The sequence below is a fragment of the Ursus americanus genome, chromosome 23, assembly GCF_024610735.1.
Source record: "Ursus americanus isolate L20-20 chromosome 23, mUrsAme1.1.p, whole genome shotgun sequence".
NCBI lineage: Eukaryota > Metazoa > Chordata > Mammalia > Carnivora > Ursidae > Ursus > Ursus americanus.
In genome coordinates this window covers 37,016,782-37,033,111 of record NC_142149.1, presented here as the reverse complement: position 1 = coordinate 37,033,111, position 16,330 = coordinate 37,016,782, and the positions used below count along the sequence as shown (strand labels likewise).

At 51.7% G+C, this 16,330-nt stretch overlaps 1 long non-coding RNA gene across 2 annotated transcripts; it reads left to right on the top strand.

Annotated features, from left to right (window-relative positions):
- The first annotated feature begins 3,997 nt into the window (after positions 1-3,997).
- On the top strand, positions 3,998-15,889 carry LOC123777125 (uncharacterized). 2 transcript variants are annotated; one of them, XR_006775586.2, is made up of 4 exons: positions 3,998-4,215; positions 6,216-6,396; positions 12,127-12,485; positions 15,415-15,889. It is a non-coding gene; the product is annotated as an uncharacterized LOC123777125 (long non-coding RNA). The 2 variants fall into 2 exon arrangements; XR_006775585.2 differs by lacking the exon at positions 15,415-15,889 and having other exon boundaries at positions 12,127-12,839.
- The last annotated feature ends 441 nt before the right edge of the window (positions 15,890-16,330 follow it).

Sequence of the window (16,330 nt, the reverse complement as noted above, 5' to 3'; positions counted from 1 at the left end):
AGCATCGAACAGCTGGCACATACCATAGGCCAGACAGCCGCAAAGGTGGCCTTAAAAACCGAGACAAGAAATCAGGAAATTCTTCTGCTCTTGGAGCTCCAACTAAAAGAGATTGGCCTCTGTCCCTTCTGAAGCCCGGTCACCTTTTTTTTTTTTTTTTCCTTCAACCACTTTATTAGAAAATCCTTTGTGGGGGCGCCTGGGTGGTACAGCGGTTAAGCGTCTGCCTTCGGCTCAGGGCGTGATCCCGGCGTTATGGGATCGAGCCCCACATCAGGCTCCTCCGCTATGAGTCTGCTTCTTCCTCTCCCACTCCCCCTGCTTGTGTTCCCTCTCTCGCTGGCTGTCTCTATCTCTGTCGAATAAATAAAAAAAAATATTAAAAAAAAAAAAGAAAATCCTTTGTGGTTTAACATCGTGTTCTTTTCTTGTGTAAAAAGAGCCTGGAGGTGCCATAAGGCCTACAAAGGCAGTCACAGCCACCACTGTCTTAAAGGCGACATCCTCAACAGCCCCACGCCCTGAGTTCACAACATCTCTGAGGGAAGAGCCATCTGACAACAGGAGGGTGGGTCCCAGGAGACTTAGCATGTTCTCTTCGTCAGGGGGCTTCAGCTCAAGAAGATTGGTCACCCCCCTTCCTGATTCACACACATACACACACACACACCTGTCCCGACTGCCTACCTGTTTCTAGCAGGGATATGGTGGTCCCCTGAGGCTTCTTGGCTCAACAGAAAAGAGCTAGATCCCAAAGTAAGCCCCTCTTACATCACAAAGGCCGTATCCAGGGTCTGAAAATTCAAAACTGAAGTTTTCCTCCTTTGGCAAATCTGGATGCTGGGTGCTATACAAACTCTCATTGCAGTAGGTATAATGTGGGGTACGCCAAGTGGTTTGGGGGTCCACAGACCCTCAGCACCTTGAGGGCAGGGGGTCTTCCTTGCTCATCACGATAATGGCAAAAGCATAACACACATTCAAATAAAAGGAAGGAAGGAAGGAAGGAAGGAAGGAAGGAAGGAAGGAAGGAAGGTCAAGTGTTCAATTTTCTACATGCAGTTTGTAAAACCCAGCTCAATCAAAACAGAACCATCTCCAAGAGATGAGAAGACACAGTAACTAAGCTCCTTGGCTCTAGAAGGCCCCAAACCCCAACTTTGACTCAATACGTGAATCATCAGTGTAAAAAGAGGTTACGTCCCACAGACCCAATAATCTGGTTTGAGGTTAAATTTACTCCTCTGACCTGACTCTTGCCAGTAGTTTCAGGCCTCTGGAACTAAGTAGACCAAGCCACACCCGGTGACTTGGAGACATGGAAAAACCAATGAATAGATGCGTGTGTCGTATTCAAGGCTGCTATATATAGCCTTACTACTTGCATGACCAAATCAAGAAGAAGAAGGAAAAAAAAAGGAGGACTTGAACTGAAGCCGTATTTCTGAGGCTGGGTCGTAACCACCAAACCATAAGACAGGGCGCTCGACACTTCTTTTCCCAATGACATAGTCCACTTCCTTTACCCGCTCAGGTCTCCATCTCCAATACTGTGTAGATTGAAAGGCTTACTCTCGATGCGTCAGTGGCTTTGAGGTACCTGTCACTACAATGGAATGGACAGTCAGCTCTGTAGAATGCTCTGGAGAAGGGATGTGTGCAGAAGGCCTTGGGAGAAAGAGTGGAGGAGGGGACCGAACTACAGACGTTGTAGTTAAGCAGTCATGGGAGCAGACCGCAGGTGTGCCTCATGTTACCTGATCACCTCGGGCAAGTCATTCAAGCTCCCGACCATCAGGTTTCAATCCGTAAAACCGAGAACGATAGCAGAACACACTGAACATGAACATTGCAAGGATTAAATGAAATGCCCTTAACTCAGATGACACAGGTCAATCGACTCGAGTCCCGCTCACTTCTCTCCTTTTCATCCCCAACCCTCTCATCGTACTTCTTCTCTCTTCTCTGTATTCCTCATCTAATATTTCACCCCATCCTTGCATCTAACACAGTGCTCACTGTCTTGGAGAGACTCAGGTGATGACCAATGAATCCAAATGCATCCCACTGAACATGGTCAAAGTCAATACCCTTTCTGGTCAACTCTCTCCTCTTGAAGCCTTGGCTCTGATCTGTGATTCAGACCAGCTCGGTGTTGAGAAGCTCTAGTCTGCACCAGGTACTCGAGGAAACTTCGAGAGTGGATGTGCCTGGGTCCCAGGGCCCGCCCTGGTCGCCGACAGTCTGGACAAGGGCTTAGGGGAAGAGAGAGGTGCCCAAGCAGATTTTTTCAGTGTTTGGTACGCGTGACCCTCCGTCCTCCCGCAGTGGGCATACCTTCCTAGGCTCGCCATCTCTCTCTGCAGCGGCCACCGTACGTGGGATGAGGGGACCCCTTCAGGACACATAGCACCTCCCTCGCGTTGTTCACAGCCTGTCCCAGAGGTCAGGTATTAGTGAGTTTGTCTTATCCTTTCCCCCACACACATGCACGCACACACACAGGAAGGTGACAGCCGCCCCGAGACATACTTCAGGTCAGGAAGAACAACGTCGTGACCCTGGATGTGCCCCTCACCAGCTGTGCGGACTCGGACACTCGACCAGTCAACGTTTCTCCGGGGCTGCAAATGGATTTCTTGCAGGTATTGGGAGGAATAAAAAAAAAAGCAAATGGTGATTGTTTCTTTCTTTCCTTGCATATTTTTGCATCTCGTAGCCATGTATCAAGTGCCAGGAACCCATACCAGCTCATCCTACCTCAGTCTGTAGGGTGCACCCTGTAGGGTGCAAGCCCTCACCCTGGAAAGCCCCCCGTGTGTGTAAATAGCGCTGACGGGTTGTCTGTCCACCATTCCCAATGGGCGCCTTGGCCCCTCCTCTGCACCAGAGTCCTTTCAGTTACTCAATGCAGGAGCTGTCCCTGCTGGAGGGGGCTTCCCTTTGGACTGGCCTGTGGACGGCCTGGCCCCCCAGGAGCTGCTCCCCAGGCTGCCTAGCTTCCCCTCCCTCTGCTTCCCACCCAGACTCTGAGAACTGAGAACCTGAGAACTCCAGCTCCGAATTTTCACTGTATGTCACCCAGTATACCCACTATCCCCAGTATCCCCAGACCCACTGCTGGGGAGCTCTAGCAGGTGCAGCGGGGTGGGGTCTACCTCCATCACCTACTAACTGCTTGAATGGTTCTCTCTCTCTCTCTCTCTCTGTCACACACACACACACACACACACACACACACACACACACACACACATTCTGCCCCAGGCTCTGCTTCCTGTCCTATAACTAAAGGAGCTGCTGTGAACATTCTTACGGCCCTATCTTAATAAAGGACAATGTGCTGTTTCTACAATGGGCACCCTGGACGCCAATGCCCGCACGATGCTTGCAGGCCACTGCACATGGGTCACTGCCATTGTGGAGATGGAAATATGGGAAGGGTTTCCCCCCGGGGAAGGTCATGGGACCAGCGCAGTAGGACGTTGTCTTCTCAGGTCATTTCTCACAAACATCCTTGGCTAGGTTCTCTGCAGGAGGAGAGAAGGAAAGTGAAGCAACACCAGGGCCGCCAGACCTAGCCACACACTCATGGCCCCACAGAGCCAGGGACTGACGTTCAGCCATGACAGCAAGCTTCCTGAAGTTTCCTGCCCTGCTGCCCTCTCCTCACTGATTCCCAAAGAAGCGTCGGCCAGGCATCCTAGCCACACCCTGATTCCTCTGTGCATGCCCCCCACCTCTCCCCCACTTCCCCTGCTGTCCCCACTTCCAAAGGGCCAGAGTCCCTCTGTTTTCTCAGCCTTCAAGAGCAAGTCTGGAATTTCCTCCTAGACCCTGAAATTGGGAAAGTCCCATGTGTGTTTATCATCCCTAAAAGGCAGAATCATCCCCATGAATAAGCCTGTCCTTTGAGCCTGAAGGCAGGTCACTGCTTTGGCCTTTTTCCAGCCCAGCTTGTGGAGCTGCCCAGTGGCTGGAGGTGAGGCCACCCAGCCACACGGTCCCTCCTCCCAGCTGCCATCCAGGTGCCCAGTCTCTTGGGGCTTCTCCCCACCCAGAGCACTGGATGGAGCAATCGCAGGTACTCTGGTGGTCTGGATCCGTGTTAGAATGAGAAGGAGGCCAGAGGGACCTCGGTGCACGAACGCCACCTTCACAGCCTCTGTCGCCCTGACCCTGAATGGCAGAGAGGAGCTGCTTCACAGAATTAAGGTAAGATGCATAAAAGCGTGTGCAGAGCGGGTCATGAACTTACACCTATTAGAGGCAGCAGCCTCGCTAGCTCACAGTTCAGCTATTCTCCGAGGGAAGGCAGACCATGTGGGAATGAGGCCGGGTCTATGCTCCCAACTTGGAGGCAGAAGATCTCGCCCATCTCCCTGCTCTACCTCTCCCCAGCTGTGCGATCTTTGCCAGCGCTTAACCTCTCTGTGCCTCCATTTCTTCCTGTGTTAACTAGTAATGATTAAACGGTGAGGTTCAAAGGAGCTAATGCTTGTCCAATCCTCGCCTCTGTGCCTGACGAGTGGGGTCCCGTTGGTATGTGCCGGCGTCTCCCTTCCTGACGCTGGACGCGGACCCTCCCTCTATCCACTGCTCTCTGTGGCCCTCCTTCACCTCCCTGCCCCACCGTCAGCACATCTCATGTGGTTTTTCTGGGAAGTCTCCCTTCTCTTTTGTGAAATGCACAGCAAATAGGGGCTATTCTGTCCTTATAAGAGGAAGTCCTCCAGTCCCGGGGCCTTTCCCCAAGGTTCTTGTGAGGACCTCTGCCCAGCCACACAGAGGGTCTTTGGCAAGGCTTTTCTTTCCCCAAGTCCCCTTCTAGGGGACAGCAGCCAGCTCCCCCCACCCTGATCTCCCAGAGTCTGCCCAGAGCCACAGCTGGGCAGATGGGAAGTGAGCCAAGTCTCACTTGGGGCTTCCCCATCACCCATTATCACCACCTCGGCTCTCCAAGAACGCCCTGCCCTCAGCCCACTTGTCCCCACACTCTGCCTGGCCATTCACCCTGGTGAGGCCCAGGTCAGCTAACTCTACCCCAAGTGCCCTCACCAAGGTGTGTGAGTCCTCAGTAGGCCTTGCTGTCGCGGCCTCAGCTCCGTGAGCCCCATACTGTGTTCATGGGTGAGAGTCACTCCGCTAACTAGCCTGGGTGAGACCCGTGTCAGGCATGACCCCCTACCCCACCGTTCCCCTAGACCACGGCATTCAACAGCAGTAAATGTCCAGCAGGGAAGGGCATTCCCCTTTCAGCTGTCTTTTAATTTGTTTGATCCAATCAAGAAGAAAGCCTCAGCACTTACCACATCCTCCCCCTTCTCTCTGCCCGTCTCCCTCTCTTCAACAAGAGAGAGTAAGCTCAGAGCTCCGAACATCAGGCAGACAATTGCATCCAGTTCCAATTGAAAAACAATGTTTATTTTGATTGCATTTATAGCAAGAAATATTGGTTTCACATTTATAGCAGTTATAAAATGTTTCCTTTCCAAACACATCTATTTAAGAAAAAAAAAATGAGTCATTTTAAAGAAAACCACTAGGTATATTCAGAGAACGGTGTTACAAAGACTTATGAAAAATCACAAAGGGAGAATGCCAAAACTGGGGATGTGCTTTAGCTGAATGACACACCCCAACAAGGAGAATTCTAGGCCCTTGGGACCCGCTGGTGGATGAGGTGCTTGGATCCCAAAGTTTGATCGTGTTCACATGAGTCTCAGCTGCAAGGGTATCTTGTACCCATTCATGTAGGGATGTGGAAAAAAAAAAACCAAAAAGCCAAAGACTAAGACCAACTTTTTCTGAACAGGGGGTCTCATCCAGCACCAAGTCTGGGCTCCGGGAGGTGAAGCTGGGGAGAGGGATATGGGGCGAGCAGGCCAAATCTCCAGAGTTACAGGTGGGCTGGTGAGGTCTGGGTTCAGCGGGCAGGTGAGACGGGCGCTAGCTGGAGGCAGGCCAAGGCGCACGTGGGCCTCTGGGTTACACTAGCCAGTCACTTCTGGTGCACATGTGACATGTCTGAGTCAGGACGATGTGCCCAGACAGGTCCGCACAGTGTCAGACGGCTAGATGGTGAGGTCACAGGCTGTCACTTCTCAAGATTGTGCCATAGGAAGACCACACAAGAGTCAGAAGCCCTAGATTCTAATTTCAGTTCTGATTTGAGCTGATTGTATGACCTTGACCAAGTCTCTTTTCCTCCCCAGATCAGTTTTTACATCTGCCAAGAGAATTAGAGGTAAACTTCACCAAGGCAGGAAGTACCCCTGTTTAATGAGTCGTTGAAGACCCAGTATCTATCCCATGGGATGTTCTGATTATTTTCATGAATTAAGATGTAAAGCATCCAGCAGACATATCCCACCTCTTCTAATTTCCTTGGAAATGGTAAGCCTGCTAATAACTGTCACTCCCTCTACCGCGCTGTTCTGCAATGAGGAGGAATGGCAGGGCGGCAATGAGGAAGTTGAGGAGCTCAGTGGCTCTCTCTGGATTCCAAGACACTTGAAAGATGGCAAGTACACGGATCCCAGTTCCCGGGGCCAGCAAGACGTCTGTGCACAAGGCTAGTTCTGCAAGCTCCAGCCTTCAGTTTGCCCTGGAGTGGGAAGGGCAGAATGATCCTCGATTGAAACCCTGGCCATGGAGCAGAGAGAGAAAAATTCTGGCTAGCAAGAGGGAAAGGTCAAACAGCTTGTTATTTTCCTCTTGAAATCTGTCCAAGGACCTCTGTTGCAGCGTTAAGCCACAGGAAAGTGTGTGGACTTTCCCAGTTACAATGATTAACAGCTGCTCCTTCTTCTTGCCGGATCTGTGGGCTTGAAAGTGACCCTTTTGTTCTCCAGACACATTCCTTCCTTCTGAGCTCCAGACACCCTCGAGGGTGGACCAAGTTGGCTGCATTTTGCAAGCTGCTTTGGAGCTGGAGGATAAATAAGTTTCTCTCTTTGGAATTTCCCTTGTATTCATTCGGTCAAACATTATTAAGCACTGTCTTGGTCCAGGCATGGAGAACCAGGAGCCCCCAAATAAATGGGAGAGGGGAGAGACAAGCAAGACCAATAGAATAGATAAACACTTGTTTGGGGTGAACACCGATGCTGTAGAAATGTAGAATAAGGGCATCTTTTCTAGCCTTGGCTTCCAGGAGGAAAGGGCCTCTGAGCTGGGTTTTGCAGGATGAGTAGAAGTTGGCTGGTGAAGAAGGGTAAGATCCTCTGGAAAAAGGAAACGGCTTGTGCAAAGACCCAGAAGTGTGATCTTGGTGGAGGGAGTGGGGGGAAGTCCCTACAAACCAATTTGGCCTTTCTGGAGCCAGGGTGCCTGAAGCCTGAAAGGGCAGTTGAAGCTAGAGAGAGACGAAGGGACCAAGCCATGACCAAGTTCCAGATAGGCATGCTAAGGGGCTTGGACTTTATCCTGAGGACACAGGGGGCCATCGAGGGATTCTCAGCATGGAAGAGACACAATCGGATTGGCATCTCAGTCTTTCGGCATTGGGGTGGAGGGTGGGTGAGAGCCCAGCCAGGAGCCTTGCTGTACCAGGAAAAGCATTTTAAGAACCCGAAGAAGAAGATGTCAAGGAGGGGGCTGGACGGGGACAATTCTATAGGTAGAAGAGCCCAGGACTACTGACAGTTTTTTATGCAACCTGCTGAACCAAAATCAACTCCCCGAAGTCACGTGCCATGCTCTACCAATCCCAAGACCTCCAAACAGCTCATCGTGCCTTTCGCAGACTAGATCTCTGATAGAGCCTTGTTAAAGGATGCAGGGATGAGGGAATGAGTGAGTGCATGCGTGCATGGGTGAATGCAGTCTTCTTCTAAGAGCACCGCTGTCCAGTCAACACCGCTTACCTACTCCTGGCTTAAGCTTCCCTCTAGGGAGAGTGGGATTCCTAAAGAGGTGAGGCTGACAGGAAACCCCAGTCTGCTCCGACAGAAAGCCTTTCCTTCTCTCCGGGAGGCCCAGCTGGAGTCAGCAGATGGAGAGAGAGACCTCTGGTCAGGCAGTCCTGGCCTGGCCTGTCGGCCTGGAGGGCTCCCGGGGGACACAGCTGGGGATTTCTGCGGGGCCTGGGGGCCTGGGCAAGGCCAGGCCGCGGGACGTGCCCTGAACGTCTGGCCCACTTCGGCTACTTAACCAGTGACCGTCAGTGAGGGTGACTTCCCCAGCTTGCTGGGGGGATCTGAGGAAGCAAGGCTGTGGAAGATGCTTACGACACATCAGCTTTATTACTATGAATTTGTGCGTGAGAGCAGGAGAGCAGAAAACCCCAGATTCGGAGCTTTGGCTCTGTCGGGTTCTAGCTACATGGCCCTATCTGAGGTGTTTAGCTTCTCTGAACCTTGAGTTCTCACCTGGCAAAGGGGAACACAGAGTGCCTGTCACCCCAGGCCGGTGTGGACCTGGGAAATGAGAGGCGACAGGCAAACAGGTTTGACCAGCTGGTAGGTGCCGCATACCGCCACCATAGTAATGGGAGAGGCAGCCTTGAGGACGGCTCTTCTCTGGAATGGCCCATCTGCTGGCCTCGGAGCATTCCCCACTCTGTGACACGGGCGGGTGGCTCTACAGTTTGGGGACAGGCATGTGGCTGGCCAACGGTTAACATGGCCATGCCTCAGTTTCCCTCACCAATGCTTCAGGTGACCAAAACCATGAGGGTAAAGAGCTCTGTGACCAGCATGTGACCCAGAGATATGACCACCCCCCTCCAGGCAACTTCTTCAAGTTTAAAGGCATGAGGTAAGTGGCTGTGAGAGATTTATCCAGAATCCAGTTTGCAGCTCACTTGCGAGAGGTCCCCTGCTGCTCCGAGAACCTTGTGGGAGAGGAAAGACTCCTTCCCAGGAGAGGAATCAGAGACCTGGGTGGCAGCCCAGATTAGTGGTCACTAATTTGCTGTGTGACTTTGAGTAAGACGCTGCTTCCTTCAGGCTCCAGGAGCCTCGGTCCACAAGACGGGGAGGAGGTGCCAAAGATGCCCTTCTATTCTCAACCCAGAGCTGCAATGCTCGCATCAAACAGCCCTCTTACCTGTGGCTGCACCCACCGGAGGCAGGGTGGCCCCAGAAACTTTCAGGGTGTTAGCAGCTCTGAGCTCCGGTTGGCTTGGAGAAAAGAGTCTAGAGTCAGAGGGCCTTTTGATTTCCCCGCAGGCCTGGCTAAGAGGCCAGCAGGCCCCCGCCAGGTGCGAGTCCTGTTTGTTTTGCCAGATGCAAATAATGGAAGAGAGAGGGGTTTTTATGACTTTCTTTTTCTTAGAAGGCTTACAAACTCATAGCGCTCCTGGAAAAACTTATGTCATCCTCCAAAATGGGATGTCTAATGTAATGGAAACTGTCCGTTAGGATGACAAGTCCCAAGGAGACAAAAATGAAATGAGAGAGAAAGAGAAATGGAGAACTAGTAAAAACCACTGGAAGGAAAACCAAGCAGCAGAAGCTGATGACTAGAAAGGGAACCAGGATCTTGATGTTTGGCCCAGAGCGAGGAAGAGAAGAAGAATGACATTGCAAAACACATCCGAGAAACTGGAATGAGGAGGATGCGGTTTGGGCCGAGATGGGAGAGCAGAGCCTACCGTAGGCCACAGGGGGTGTCTAATCTGGGTGTCCGGACCCACTTTCTTGCCAGGACGCCCGGCAAAGCAGCGCCGGAGAGCGCAACCCGGCTCAGAACGCAGACGCAGAAGACCTGCTTCCTTCCAACCTTGCTCCAGTACCTTCTTGCGTTTGACCTTGGGCAGGTCATTTGACCTCTCTCTGTGAAGACATGCTTGTCCCTGACCTGCTCTTCCTGCGGGGTTGCTATGGGTATGAGGTGAAATTATGCTAATTCTGACCTGCGGGCAGGAAGCCGAATGGCCCATCCGATGGGGAATTTCCAGAACTGAGATACTCCCTTCCTCCCCAGCTGCCCTTGAAGTAAGAAGTGATGGAACAAAGGAACCTCGGCATTACACAGAGATTCAGAATTTTATCATTTCCCTTCTACAACTGAGGACCCAAAGAGCTAACCACTCAGCCAAGGTATACTGAGTCAGTGGGACGTTTCTGTTGGGGTGATGCCCAGTGCAGCTCAGATCCAGTCAAAATACACTCAAAACATACAAGCCAGACTTTTTCAGATTTTAACTCCTTTATTAGCTGAGCGCTAGCCACTCCCAGGCTCTCAGTTCATGTGTTCAGGGAACATGTGCCTCGTACAGAGCTCCTATCTAGCACAGACTAGACATTTAATTACTGCTTGTTAAGTAGATGAATGAATGCATGGTGAATGAATGAATGAAAGCCAGGCCCTCTCCTAGCTGCTGGGAGAAAGTCAGAGATTACATAGATCCTGCCTGTCCTCACTACAGCATTGTACAGAAGATAAACATATAAAGAAACTTTACAATACAGGGTGCATCCATTGTCATAGAAAGAAAAGTGTAACGTTGTAAGGGAACACAAAGGATTGCATGTCAAAAGGAGTCTGGAAAGACTTCTTGGAGAAGGCCCAGCAACCATTCCAGGCAGAGGAAACCATGCGTGCCAGGCCTTCTGGGAGAATGAGCCATTAGGTGTTACTACAGCCTGGAGTAACTGAAAGAAGTGAGTGGGGAGATGTGGTCTGGAAGGTATGCTGCAGCCAGGCCGGGCCTCCTGAGGGCCCTGGAGAGGAGCTGGACTCTATCAAGTCACCACAGAGAGCTGCTGAAACTCTTCTTGACAGACCAGATGGGTGGCTTGGGATAGATCGATTTGCTATCAGTACAAAGATTGGACCGAATGGTACAGCTTCTATTTGGCAGGAAATCCTATTCAATTGTTTTAATAGAATTTATTATTCTATTAAATAGAACAGGTGGGTCCCACGAAGGTGGGTCCTTTGGGACAAGGAAGAGGAAATGCTTACCAAAGATGCCTCCTGACTGCAATGGACAGGTCTTAGAGGCCAAACAGATGTGACAGGCGGTGAGGAGGGAAATCTAAAGGTCTGCTTTCAAGCTTGGCCATCTCTGTGAGCAGGCAGGTGAATTCTTGGTGGGTGAGGCTGGTCTGGGAGTAGCAGGAGACCGGGGCCTGGGGGTCAGGATGTATCTGCCCTCCTCACACTCAGCGTGGTACCCGACAGCAGAGGCACCCAGCGACAGCATCAAGGCATGATCTGGGGAACTTTTAAACCCCTCCTCAAAAATTCTCCATAGACTCAAAAGAGAAAGAGAGAGGCAAACCAAGAAACAGACTCTTAAATATAGAGAACAAACCTATGGTCACCAGAAGGGAGGTGGGCAGGGGGTGGGCGGAATAGGAGATGGGGATGAAGGAGCGCACTTGTCGCGATGAGCACAGGGTGATGTATGGAAGTGTTGAATCACTATATCGTACGCCTGAAACTAACACCACACTGTATGGTAACTAACTGGAAGTTAAAGAAAAACTTAAAACAAAATTCTCCATAGACTCTCTGCCCAAAGCCACCCCGAATGAATAAACTAAAGGAAAAATAATGTGTCTCGTATGCAAGCACATCCCCAACACAGTCCTATACCTTACCTTCCAATCAAACTGATTCCCCAAAGTCCTCTCAGGTAGAGAGGTCGCATCTGTCATGGCGGCTTAATGCATCTTGGGTGAAAGAAGGAAAGGAAGGAAGAGAGGAAGGGAAAGGGGAAATAGAAGAAGGAAGGATGTCCTTGTTGGAAGTGAGTGACACCCGGGTGTCAATGCCCAGTAGGTTGATAGAAATACAAGTCTAGAGCTTGCCCGCAGAGTTTTACTGGACAATGAGAGTTTAAATGTGGGAGTCCAGAGGAAAGAGAGTCTAGACCCAGGGTAACACGGGGACCACGCAGAGAAGATACGTGAGCGGAAGAAGCCAGTAACAGGTTAACAGCAGCTGGGGGTGGGGGGGCGCGGCATCTCCGGTGAAGCCAGGAGCCAATGCTCCATCGGAAGGGACAGCCCCCGCTCCGCTCTCCTGGGTTGTTGCCACGTGGGAACGTGGGCTGTGTTGCCAGAGGCAATGCTACCAAGACAAACCAGATGCCCAAAATTCTAAGTGAGAAACCACCCGATTTTACACGTTAGCAATTCATTGTCTACTTTTTAATCACTGTGCAAACAGAACCAAGCTGTGGGCCACCAGTTTGCAAACCGGCGTGAGGCGTGGGAGTAGAAGCATGAGCCCTTGGTGAAGAGTGGTATCCAGGGATGCACGGAGCAGAGGAACCGGGGAACAGTGTCCAAGGAAGCGGCAGGAGTAACACGAGAAGAGAACAGAGCCTCAGACACAACGGTGGGCAGCGTTTCCTGGAAGAGGGGGCTGCAGATGGCGGTAACACGGTCAGCAGAGATCCCCCGGGATCAGAGGCGTGGAGACTTCTCTGCAGGAGGCGATAAGAAGGTCCCTGATGAGACGGAAGGGTTTCAGCTGAGCGACAGATGGAGAAAGTACGCGGCAAGCGCTTGTGGAATTTTTTGTAGGTGAGAATATAGAGACCACAAATAGAGATTGGTTATTCAAGAATATTTCTCAGGTTGGGGCGCCTGGGTGGTTCAGTGGGTTAAGCGTCTGCCTTCGGCTCAGGTCGTGATCCCAGAGTCATGGGAATAGTCCTGCATCGGGGCTCCCTGCTCACTGGGGAGTCCGCTTCTCCTTCTCCCTCTGCCCCTCCCCCTGCTCACGCTCTCTCTTTCATTCTTGCTCTCAAATAAACAAATAAGGTCCTTTTTTTTTTTTTTAAAGAATTTTTCCCAGGAAAAGAAGGAAAGAAAGAGAACGGTATTGCTTGAGGGAGGGTAGGGTTAAGGGAAATACGTTTTTTGGAACAATGAAGACCTGAGCATGCTTATTGGGGGAAGGGAAGGGAAGAGTAGGAAGAGAGAGCCAGGAATCGCATGGAGCTCGTGGAGAACGCCAGGTTCTGGAAAAGTCTGCAGGAGTTTAAGGATGTAGATGGCTCCGTGCCCCTGGACAAGAGGGACAAGCTCTTCCTCTATGCAGTAGAGAAGGGAGGTGATAACATGAGAACGGTTGCTGCGGGCACGGGGCGTGCACACGGAGGGAGTTCTAACTGCTGCACAGTCTCTGCTACCCCAAGGGGTATTTTGTGTCCTGAGCCTGGAGCCTGAGACGCAAGGGCCCGGTGAGGGGTGCTGTGCCTGCGCAGGGCTCGGAGGACGGAGAGAACGAAGCGCATGTGACAGCATGGCCGGCGTAAGCATCCAGGACAGCGAGACTCCAGCCAGCCCGACTGTCCGAGCGTCAAGAATTAGGGGGCCGTCGGATGGCCCGTGTTGTGGCGCTGGCCCATGGGGAGACAGAACCCCCTGAAAATGAGAGAATTAGCAAGCTGGGAAGGAAAGGAAGCCAGGTAGGGGCAGAGGGTCCTGGAGGAGCTGACACAAAGCGTGGGGAGTTGCTGAAGGGGAAGGAAGTGGTAGGCTGCGGTAAGAAGTGGATTACTAAATTGAGCTCCATGAAATGCAGAAGTTCAGGGAGATGACAAAGTCCAGAGAGTAGCCACAGCGCAGGGGCTGAAATGATGTGGTGATGAATTCACTTGAAGAGGGACCCAGTGCCTGTTGGAGGACTTCCCTATTAGTTCCTCCACACCCCCTCATCTTTACCTTCCCTTGATCCACCACCTCCTTACCAAGGCTTCCGTGGACATGGTGGACAGACGTGAGCTTTAGGGGGAAGGGAGAGGACAATAAGCAGAAGGAAAGGACTGGAAGGGCGTGTGGAAGACTGGCCTTGGAGTGGGAACTCCTGGGTTTCAGTCCTAGCCCTGTTGCTTCCCAGCAACCTTGCCCCTGAGCAAGCCAACCTCTGAGCCTCAGTGTCACATCTGTAAAATGGGGGCGATGATACCGGTCTCATCTACATTGCAGTGCTCTTGTCAGAGTCACGGCATTTAATGAATCATAAAACCCATGCCAGGAATTATAATCACTTGGCCCGCAATTCGGAAATCTTTCCTCGTTAACTGCACAGACATTCTAGAAGGCGTTCGGTAAATACTTACAACTAATGGTAATCCTTGTCACGAAGTCAGAATTGTGTCATGGCAAAGCGTGTCATAGCTCGGGGATATAAGTATATTCTAACAATGTTGGGAGCATGTGAGATGCTGGAACAGTGAGATGTCTACAGCGAAGAAATGTGCGTGTGTAGCTGACATAGTCCTTTTTGCCATCTTGGGGTACAAATCATTCTCAGTTCCTTTACTATGTTCAGTTAATCACCAGAACCCCAAATTGCCCAGATTAAGAGGAAATCTCGCAGTCTGGGCTTAAGCGTCCCCTCCCAACTTGGTCATAGTTCCCAAGAACCTTGGGGACCCATTCACTCCAGCTGCCAAATCCTGCTGCTAAATTTCAAGCACGGCGGCCAGAGCTCTCGGCTGCCATTGCTTCCGGCACTGCCGGAGACTGTGGGTTACTGTCCCCAAGCCACCCAAAGCCTGTCCTTTTTCCTTGCTCTCACAGGGCCCCCTCCAGTCTTGGCCACGTTGCCACCCCGGGCCCCCAAAGTCACAGCGCCTCCCATTTATGCTGGCAGCTTTGGCCATGCCCTTCAAGCACGATGACCGCCTCAACATGGAGAGTGTCTACTCACTTTGGACTCAAAAGAAGGGGCCTCGGTTCCTCTCCCCTTAGGAGGTCCTTGGTCCTTAAGCAGATGAACCCATTTTCTCCCCCATGTCCAGCTCTGCAGAGAAAGGGGTGTTAGGAGGGGCAGTCTTTCCCTTTGGCCACCAAACGTTCTTTCCTCCCTTCCCCCACGACAACGAGTGCCTATCTACAAGGCAATGAGTGCCTACCTCTCTGGCCTCAGGAAGGTTTCTCTAAACAAAGAAATGTTTCCTCTAGTGAAAAGAGTCACTGGCAGTCTCACTGGAAAAAGTCGAACTCTGGGACAGCAGGCGCCCACAGCACACCCAGGCATCCACACAGCTCGTCTGCCCTGATTTGGGAATGCACCGAAATCCCGGGCAAGTTTCTTTTCCCCAGGTTAAATTAAGCCAGGCAGGGATTTTCAGGGAGGAATCTCGATGGCCCCTGCACCTCTGATTTTCCCCGAATTCGTTCATTCATCCCATAGGTGTGGATGCACCCAACTCTAGGCACTAATGCTGGGGACGCAGGAGTGAGCGCGCAAACCAGAGTCCTTGCCCGAGACTGTGTCTGCCTCCTGCTCCCTTGCCATTCCCACCCCGTTTCCAACAGCTCCAAGGAGAGCAGTGCTTGTACAGTGTCTCTCGACCCCTTGGCTATCTTTTTGAGCAATATACAAGTTGCAAAGTTGAAAGATCTGGTAACGCTTTGTTTTAAATCCTCGCATTTAAGTCAGAAAAAAATGTGCGTGCTTTGCGAAACTGTCCCCCTCAACTTCTTCTCCCCTCCCCAGGCAAATACCATCTGCGTGCCCATTCAGACTCTTCTCGGGCTCTGACTTACAGTAAATGCAGAAGAAGCTTATGAATGGAGCCAGAGCTTGGCAACCTGGGGCCGCCCCAGCGTGCCAGCTGAAACCATGAGCTAACAAGGAGCTTTCGTGGCAGGGGAAGTTTCCCTTCTCAGGATGCAGCATTTTGCAACCTTGAGAGAGAAGCAGTTGGTCCCCAAAGAAGGATCCACGTGGCCCCTGAAAATCACTCTTGGCTAGTGCCTCTTCGCTGTCACCCCAACCCTGCCACTACCTCTTCCCCAAATAAAAGCAGTGGGGAACTTGGGAAACCAACAGTCTTGTTTCTCTACTCATTTCCCTGTCTGATTCGAAACCGTCCTGTAATTCAGGTATCCGGGGGAAACGATCGGAGATTCCTGGACTGGTTATAGGTTCAAATGGTGTTGACTGAGAACCCACTGCATGAAAGACACTGTAGCGGGGGCTGGGATCCAGCAAGGCAAGAGCCTCGAGGTGGGGTGGGGCACAGAAAGCTCTGGAAGCAGAGAGGGAGGCCGAGAGAGCCACACGAGCTTTGAGGGCAGACGGGGGCCTGTCAGAACGTGAGCTTCCAGTGAGAGCTGGCTGTGTGAGGAGCGGAGGCTTTAACATGACTGGGGCTGTTCCCCCCTCCTGGTTTTTTGTCAGCCGCCCAAGGCTCTCTCTCTGTCCTGGCAGACAAGAGAACAAGGATGAGAAAGAGCTTAGGAAATCGAAACCTCACGGCATTATAATACGCATGCGCAGTGGGCTTTCACAGCCGGACGTGAAGGCAGAAGCACGTGCACCTGCCGCCGGGGACGGGCACGGGCGCCCAAGGCTGCCTGCCCGCTGTCGTTTGCTCAGGTCCTTAGAGTGACACAGCTCTTTACACGGA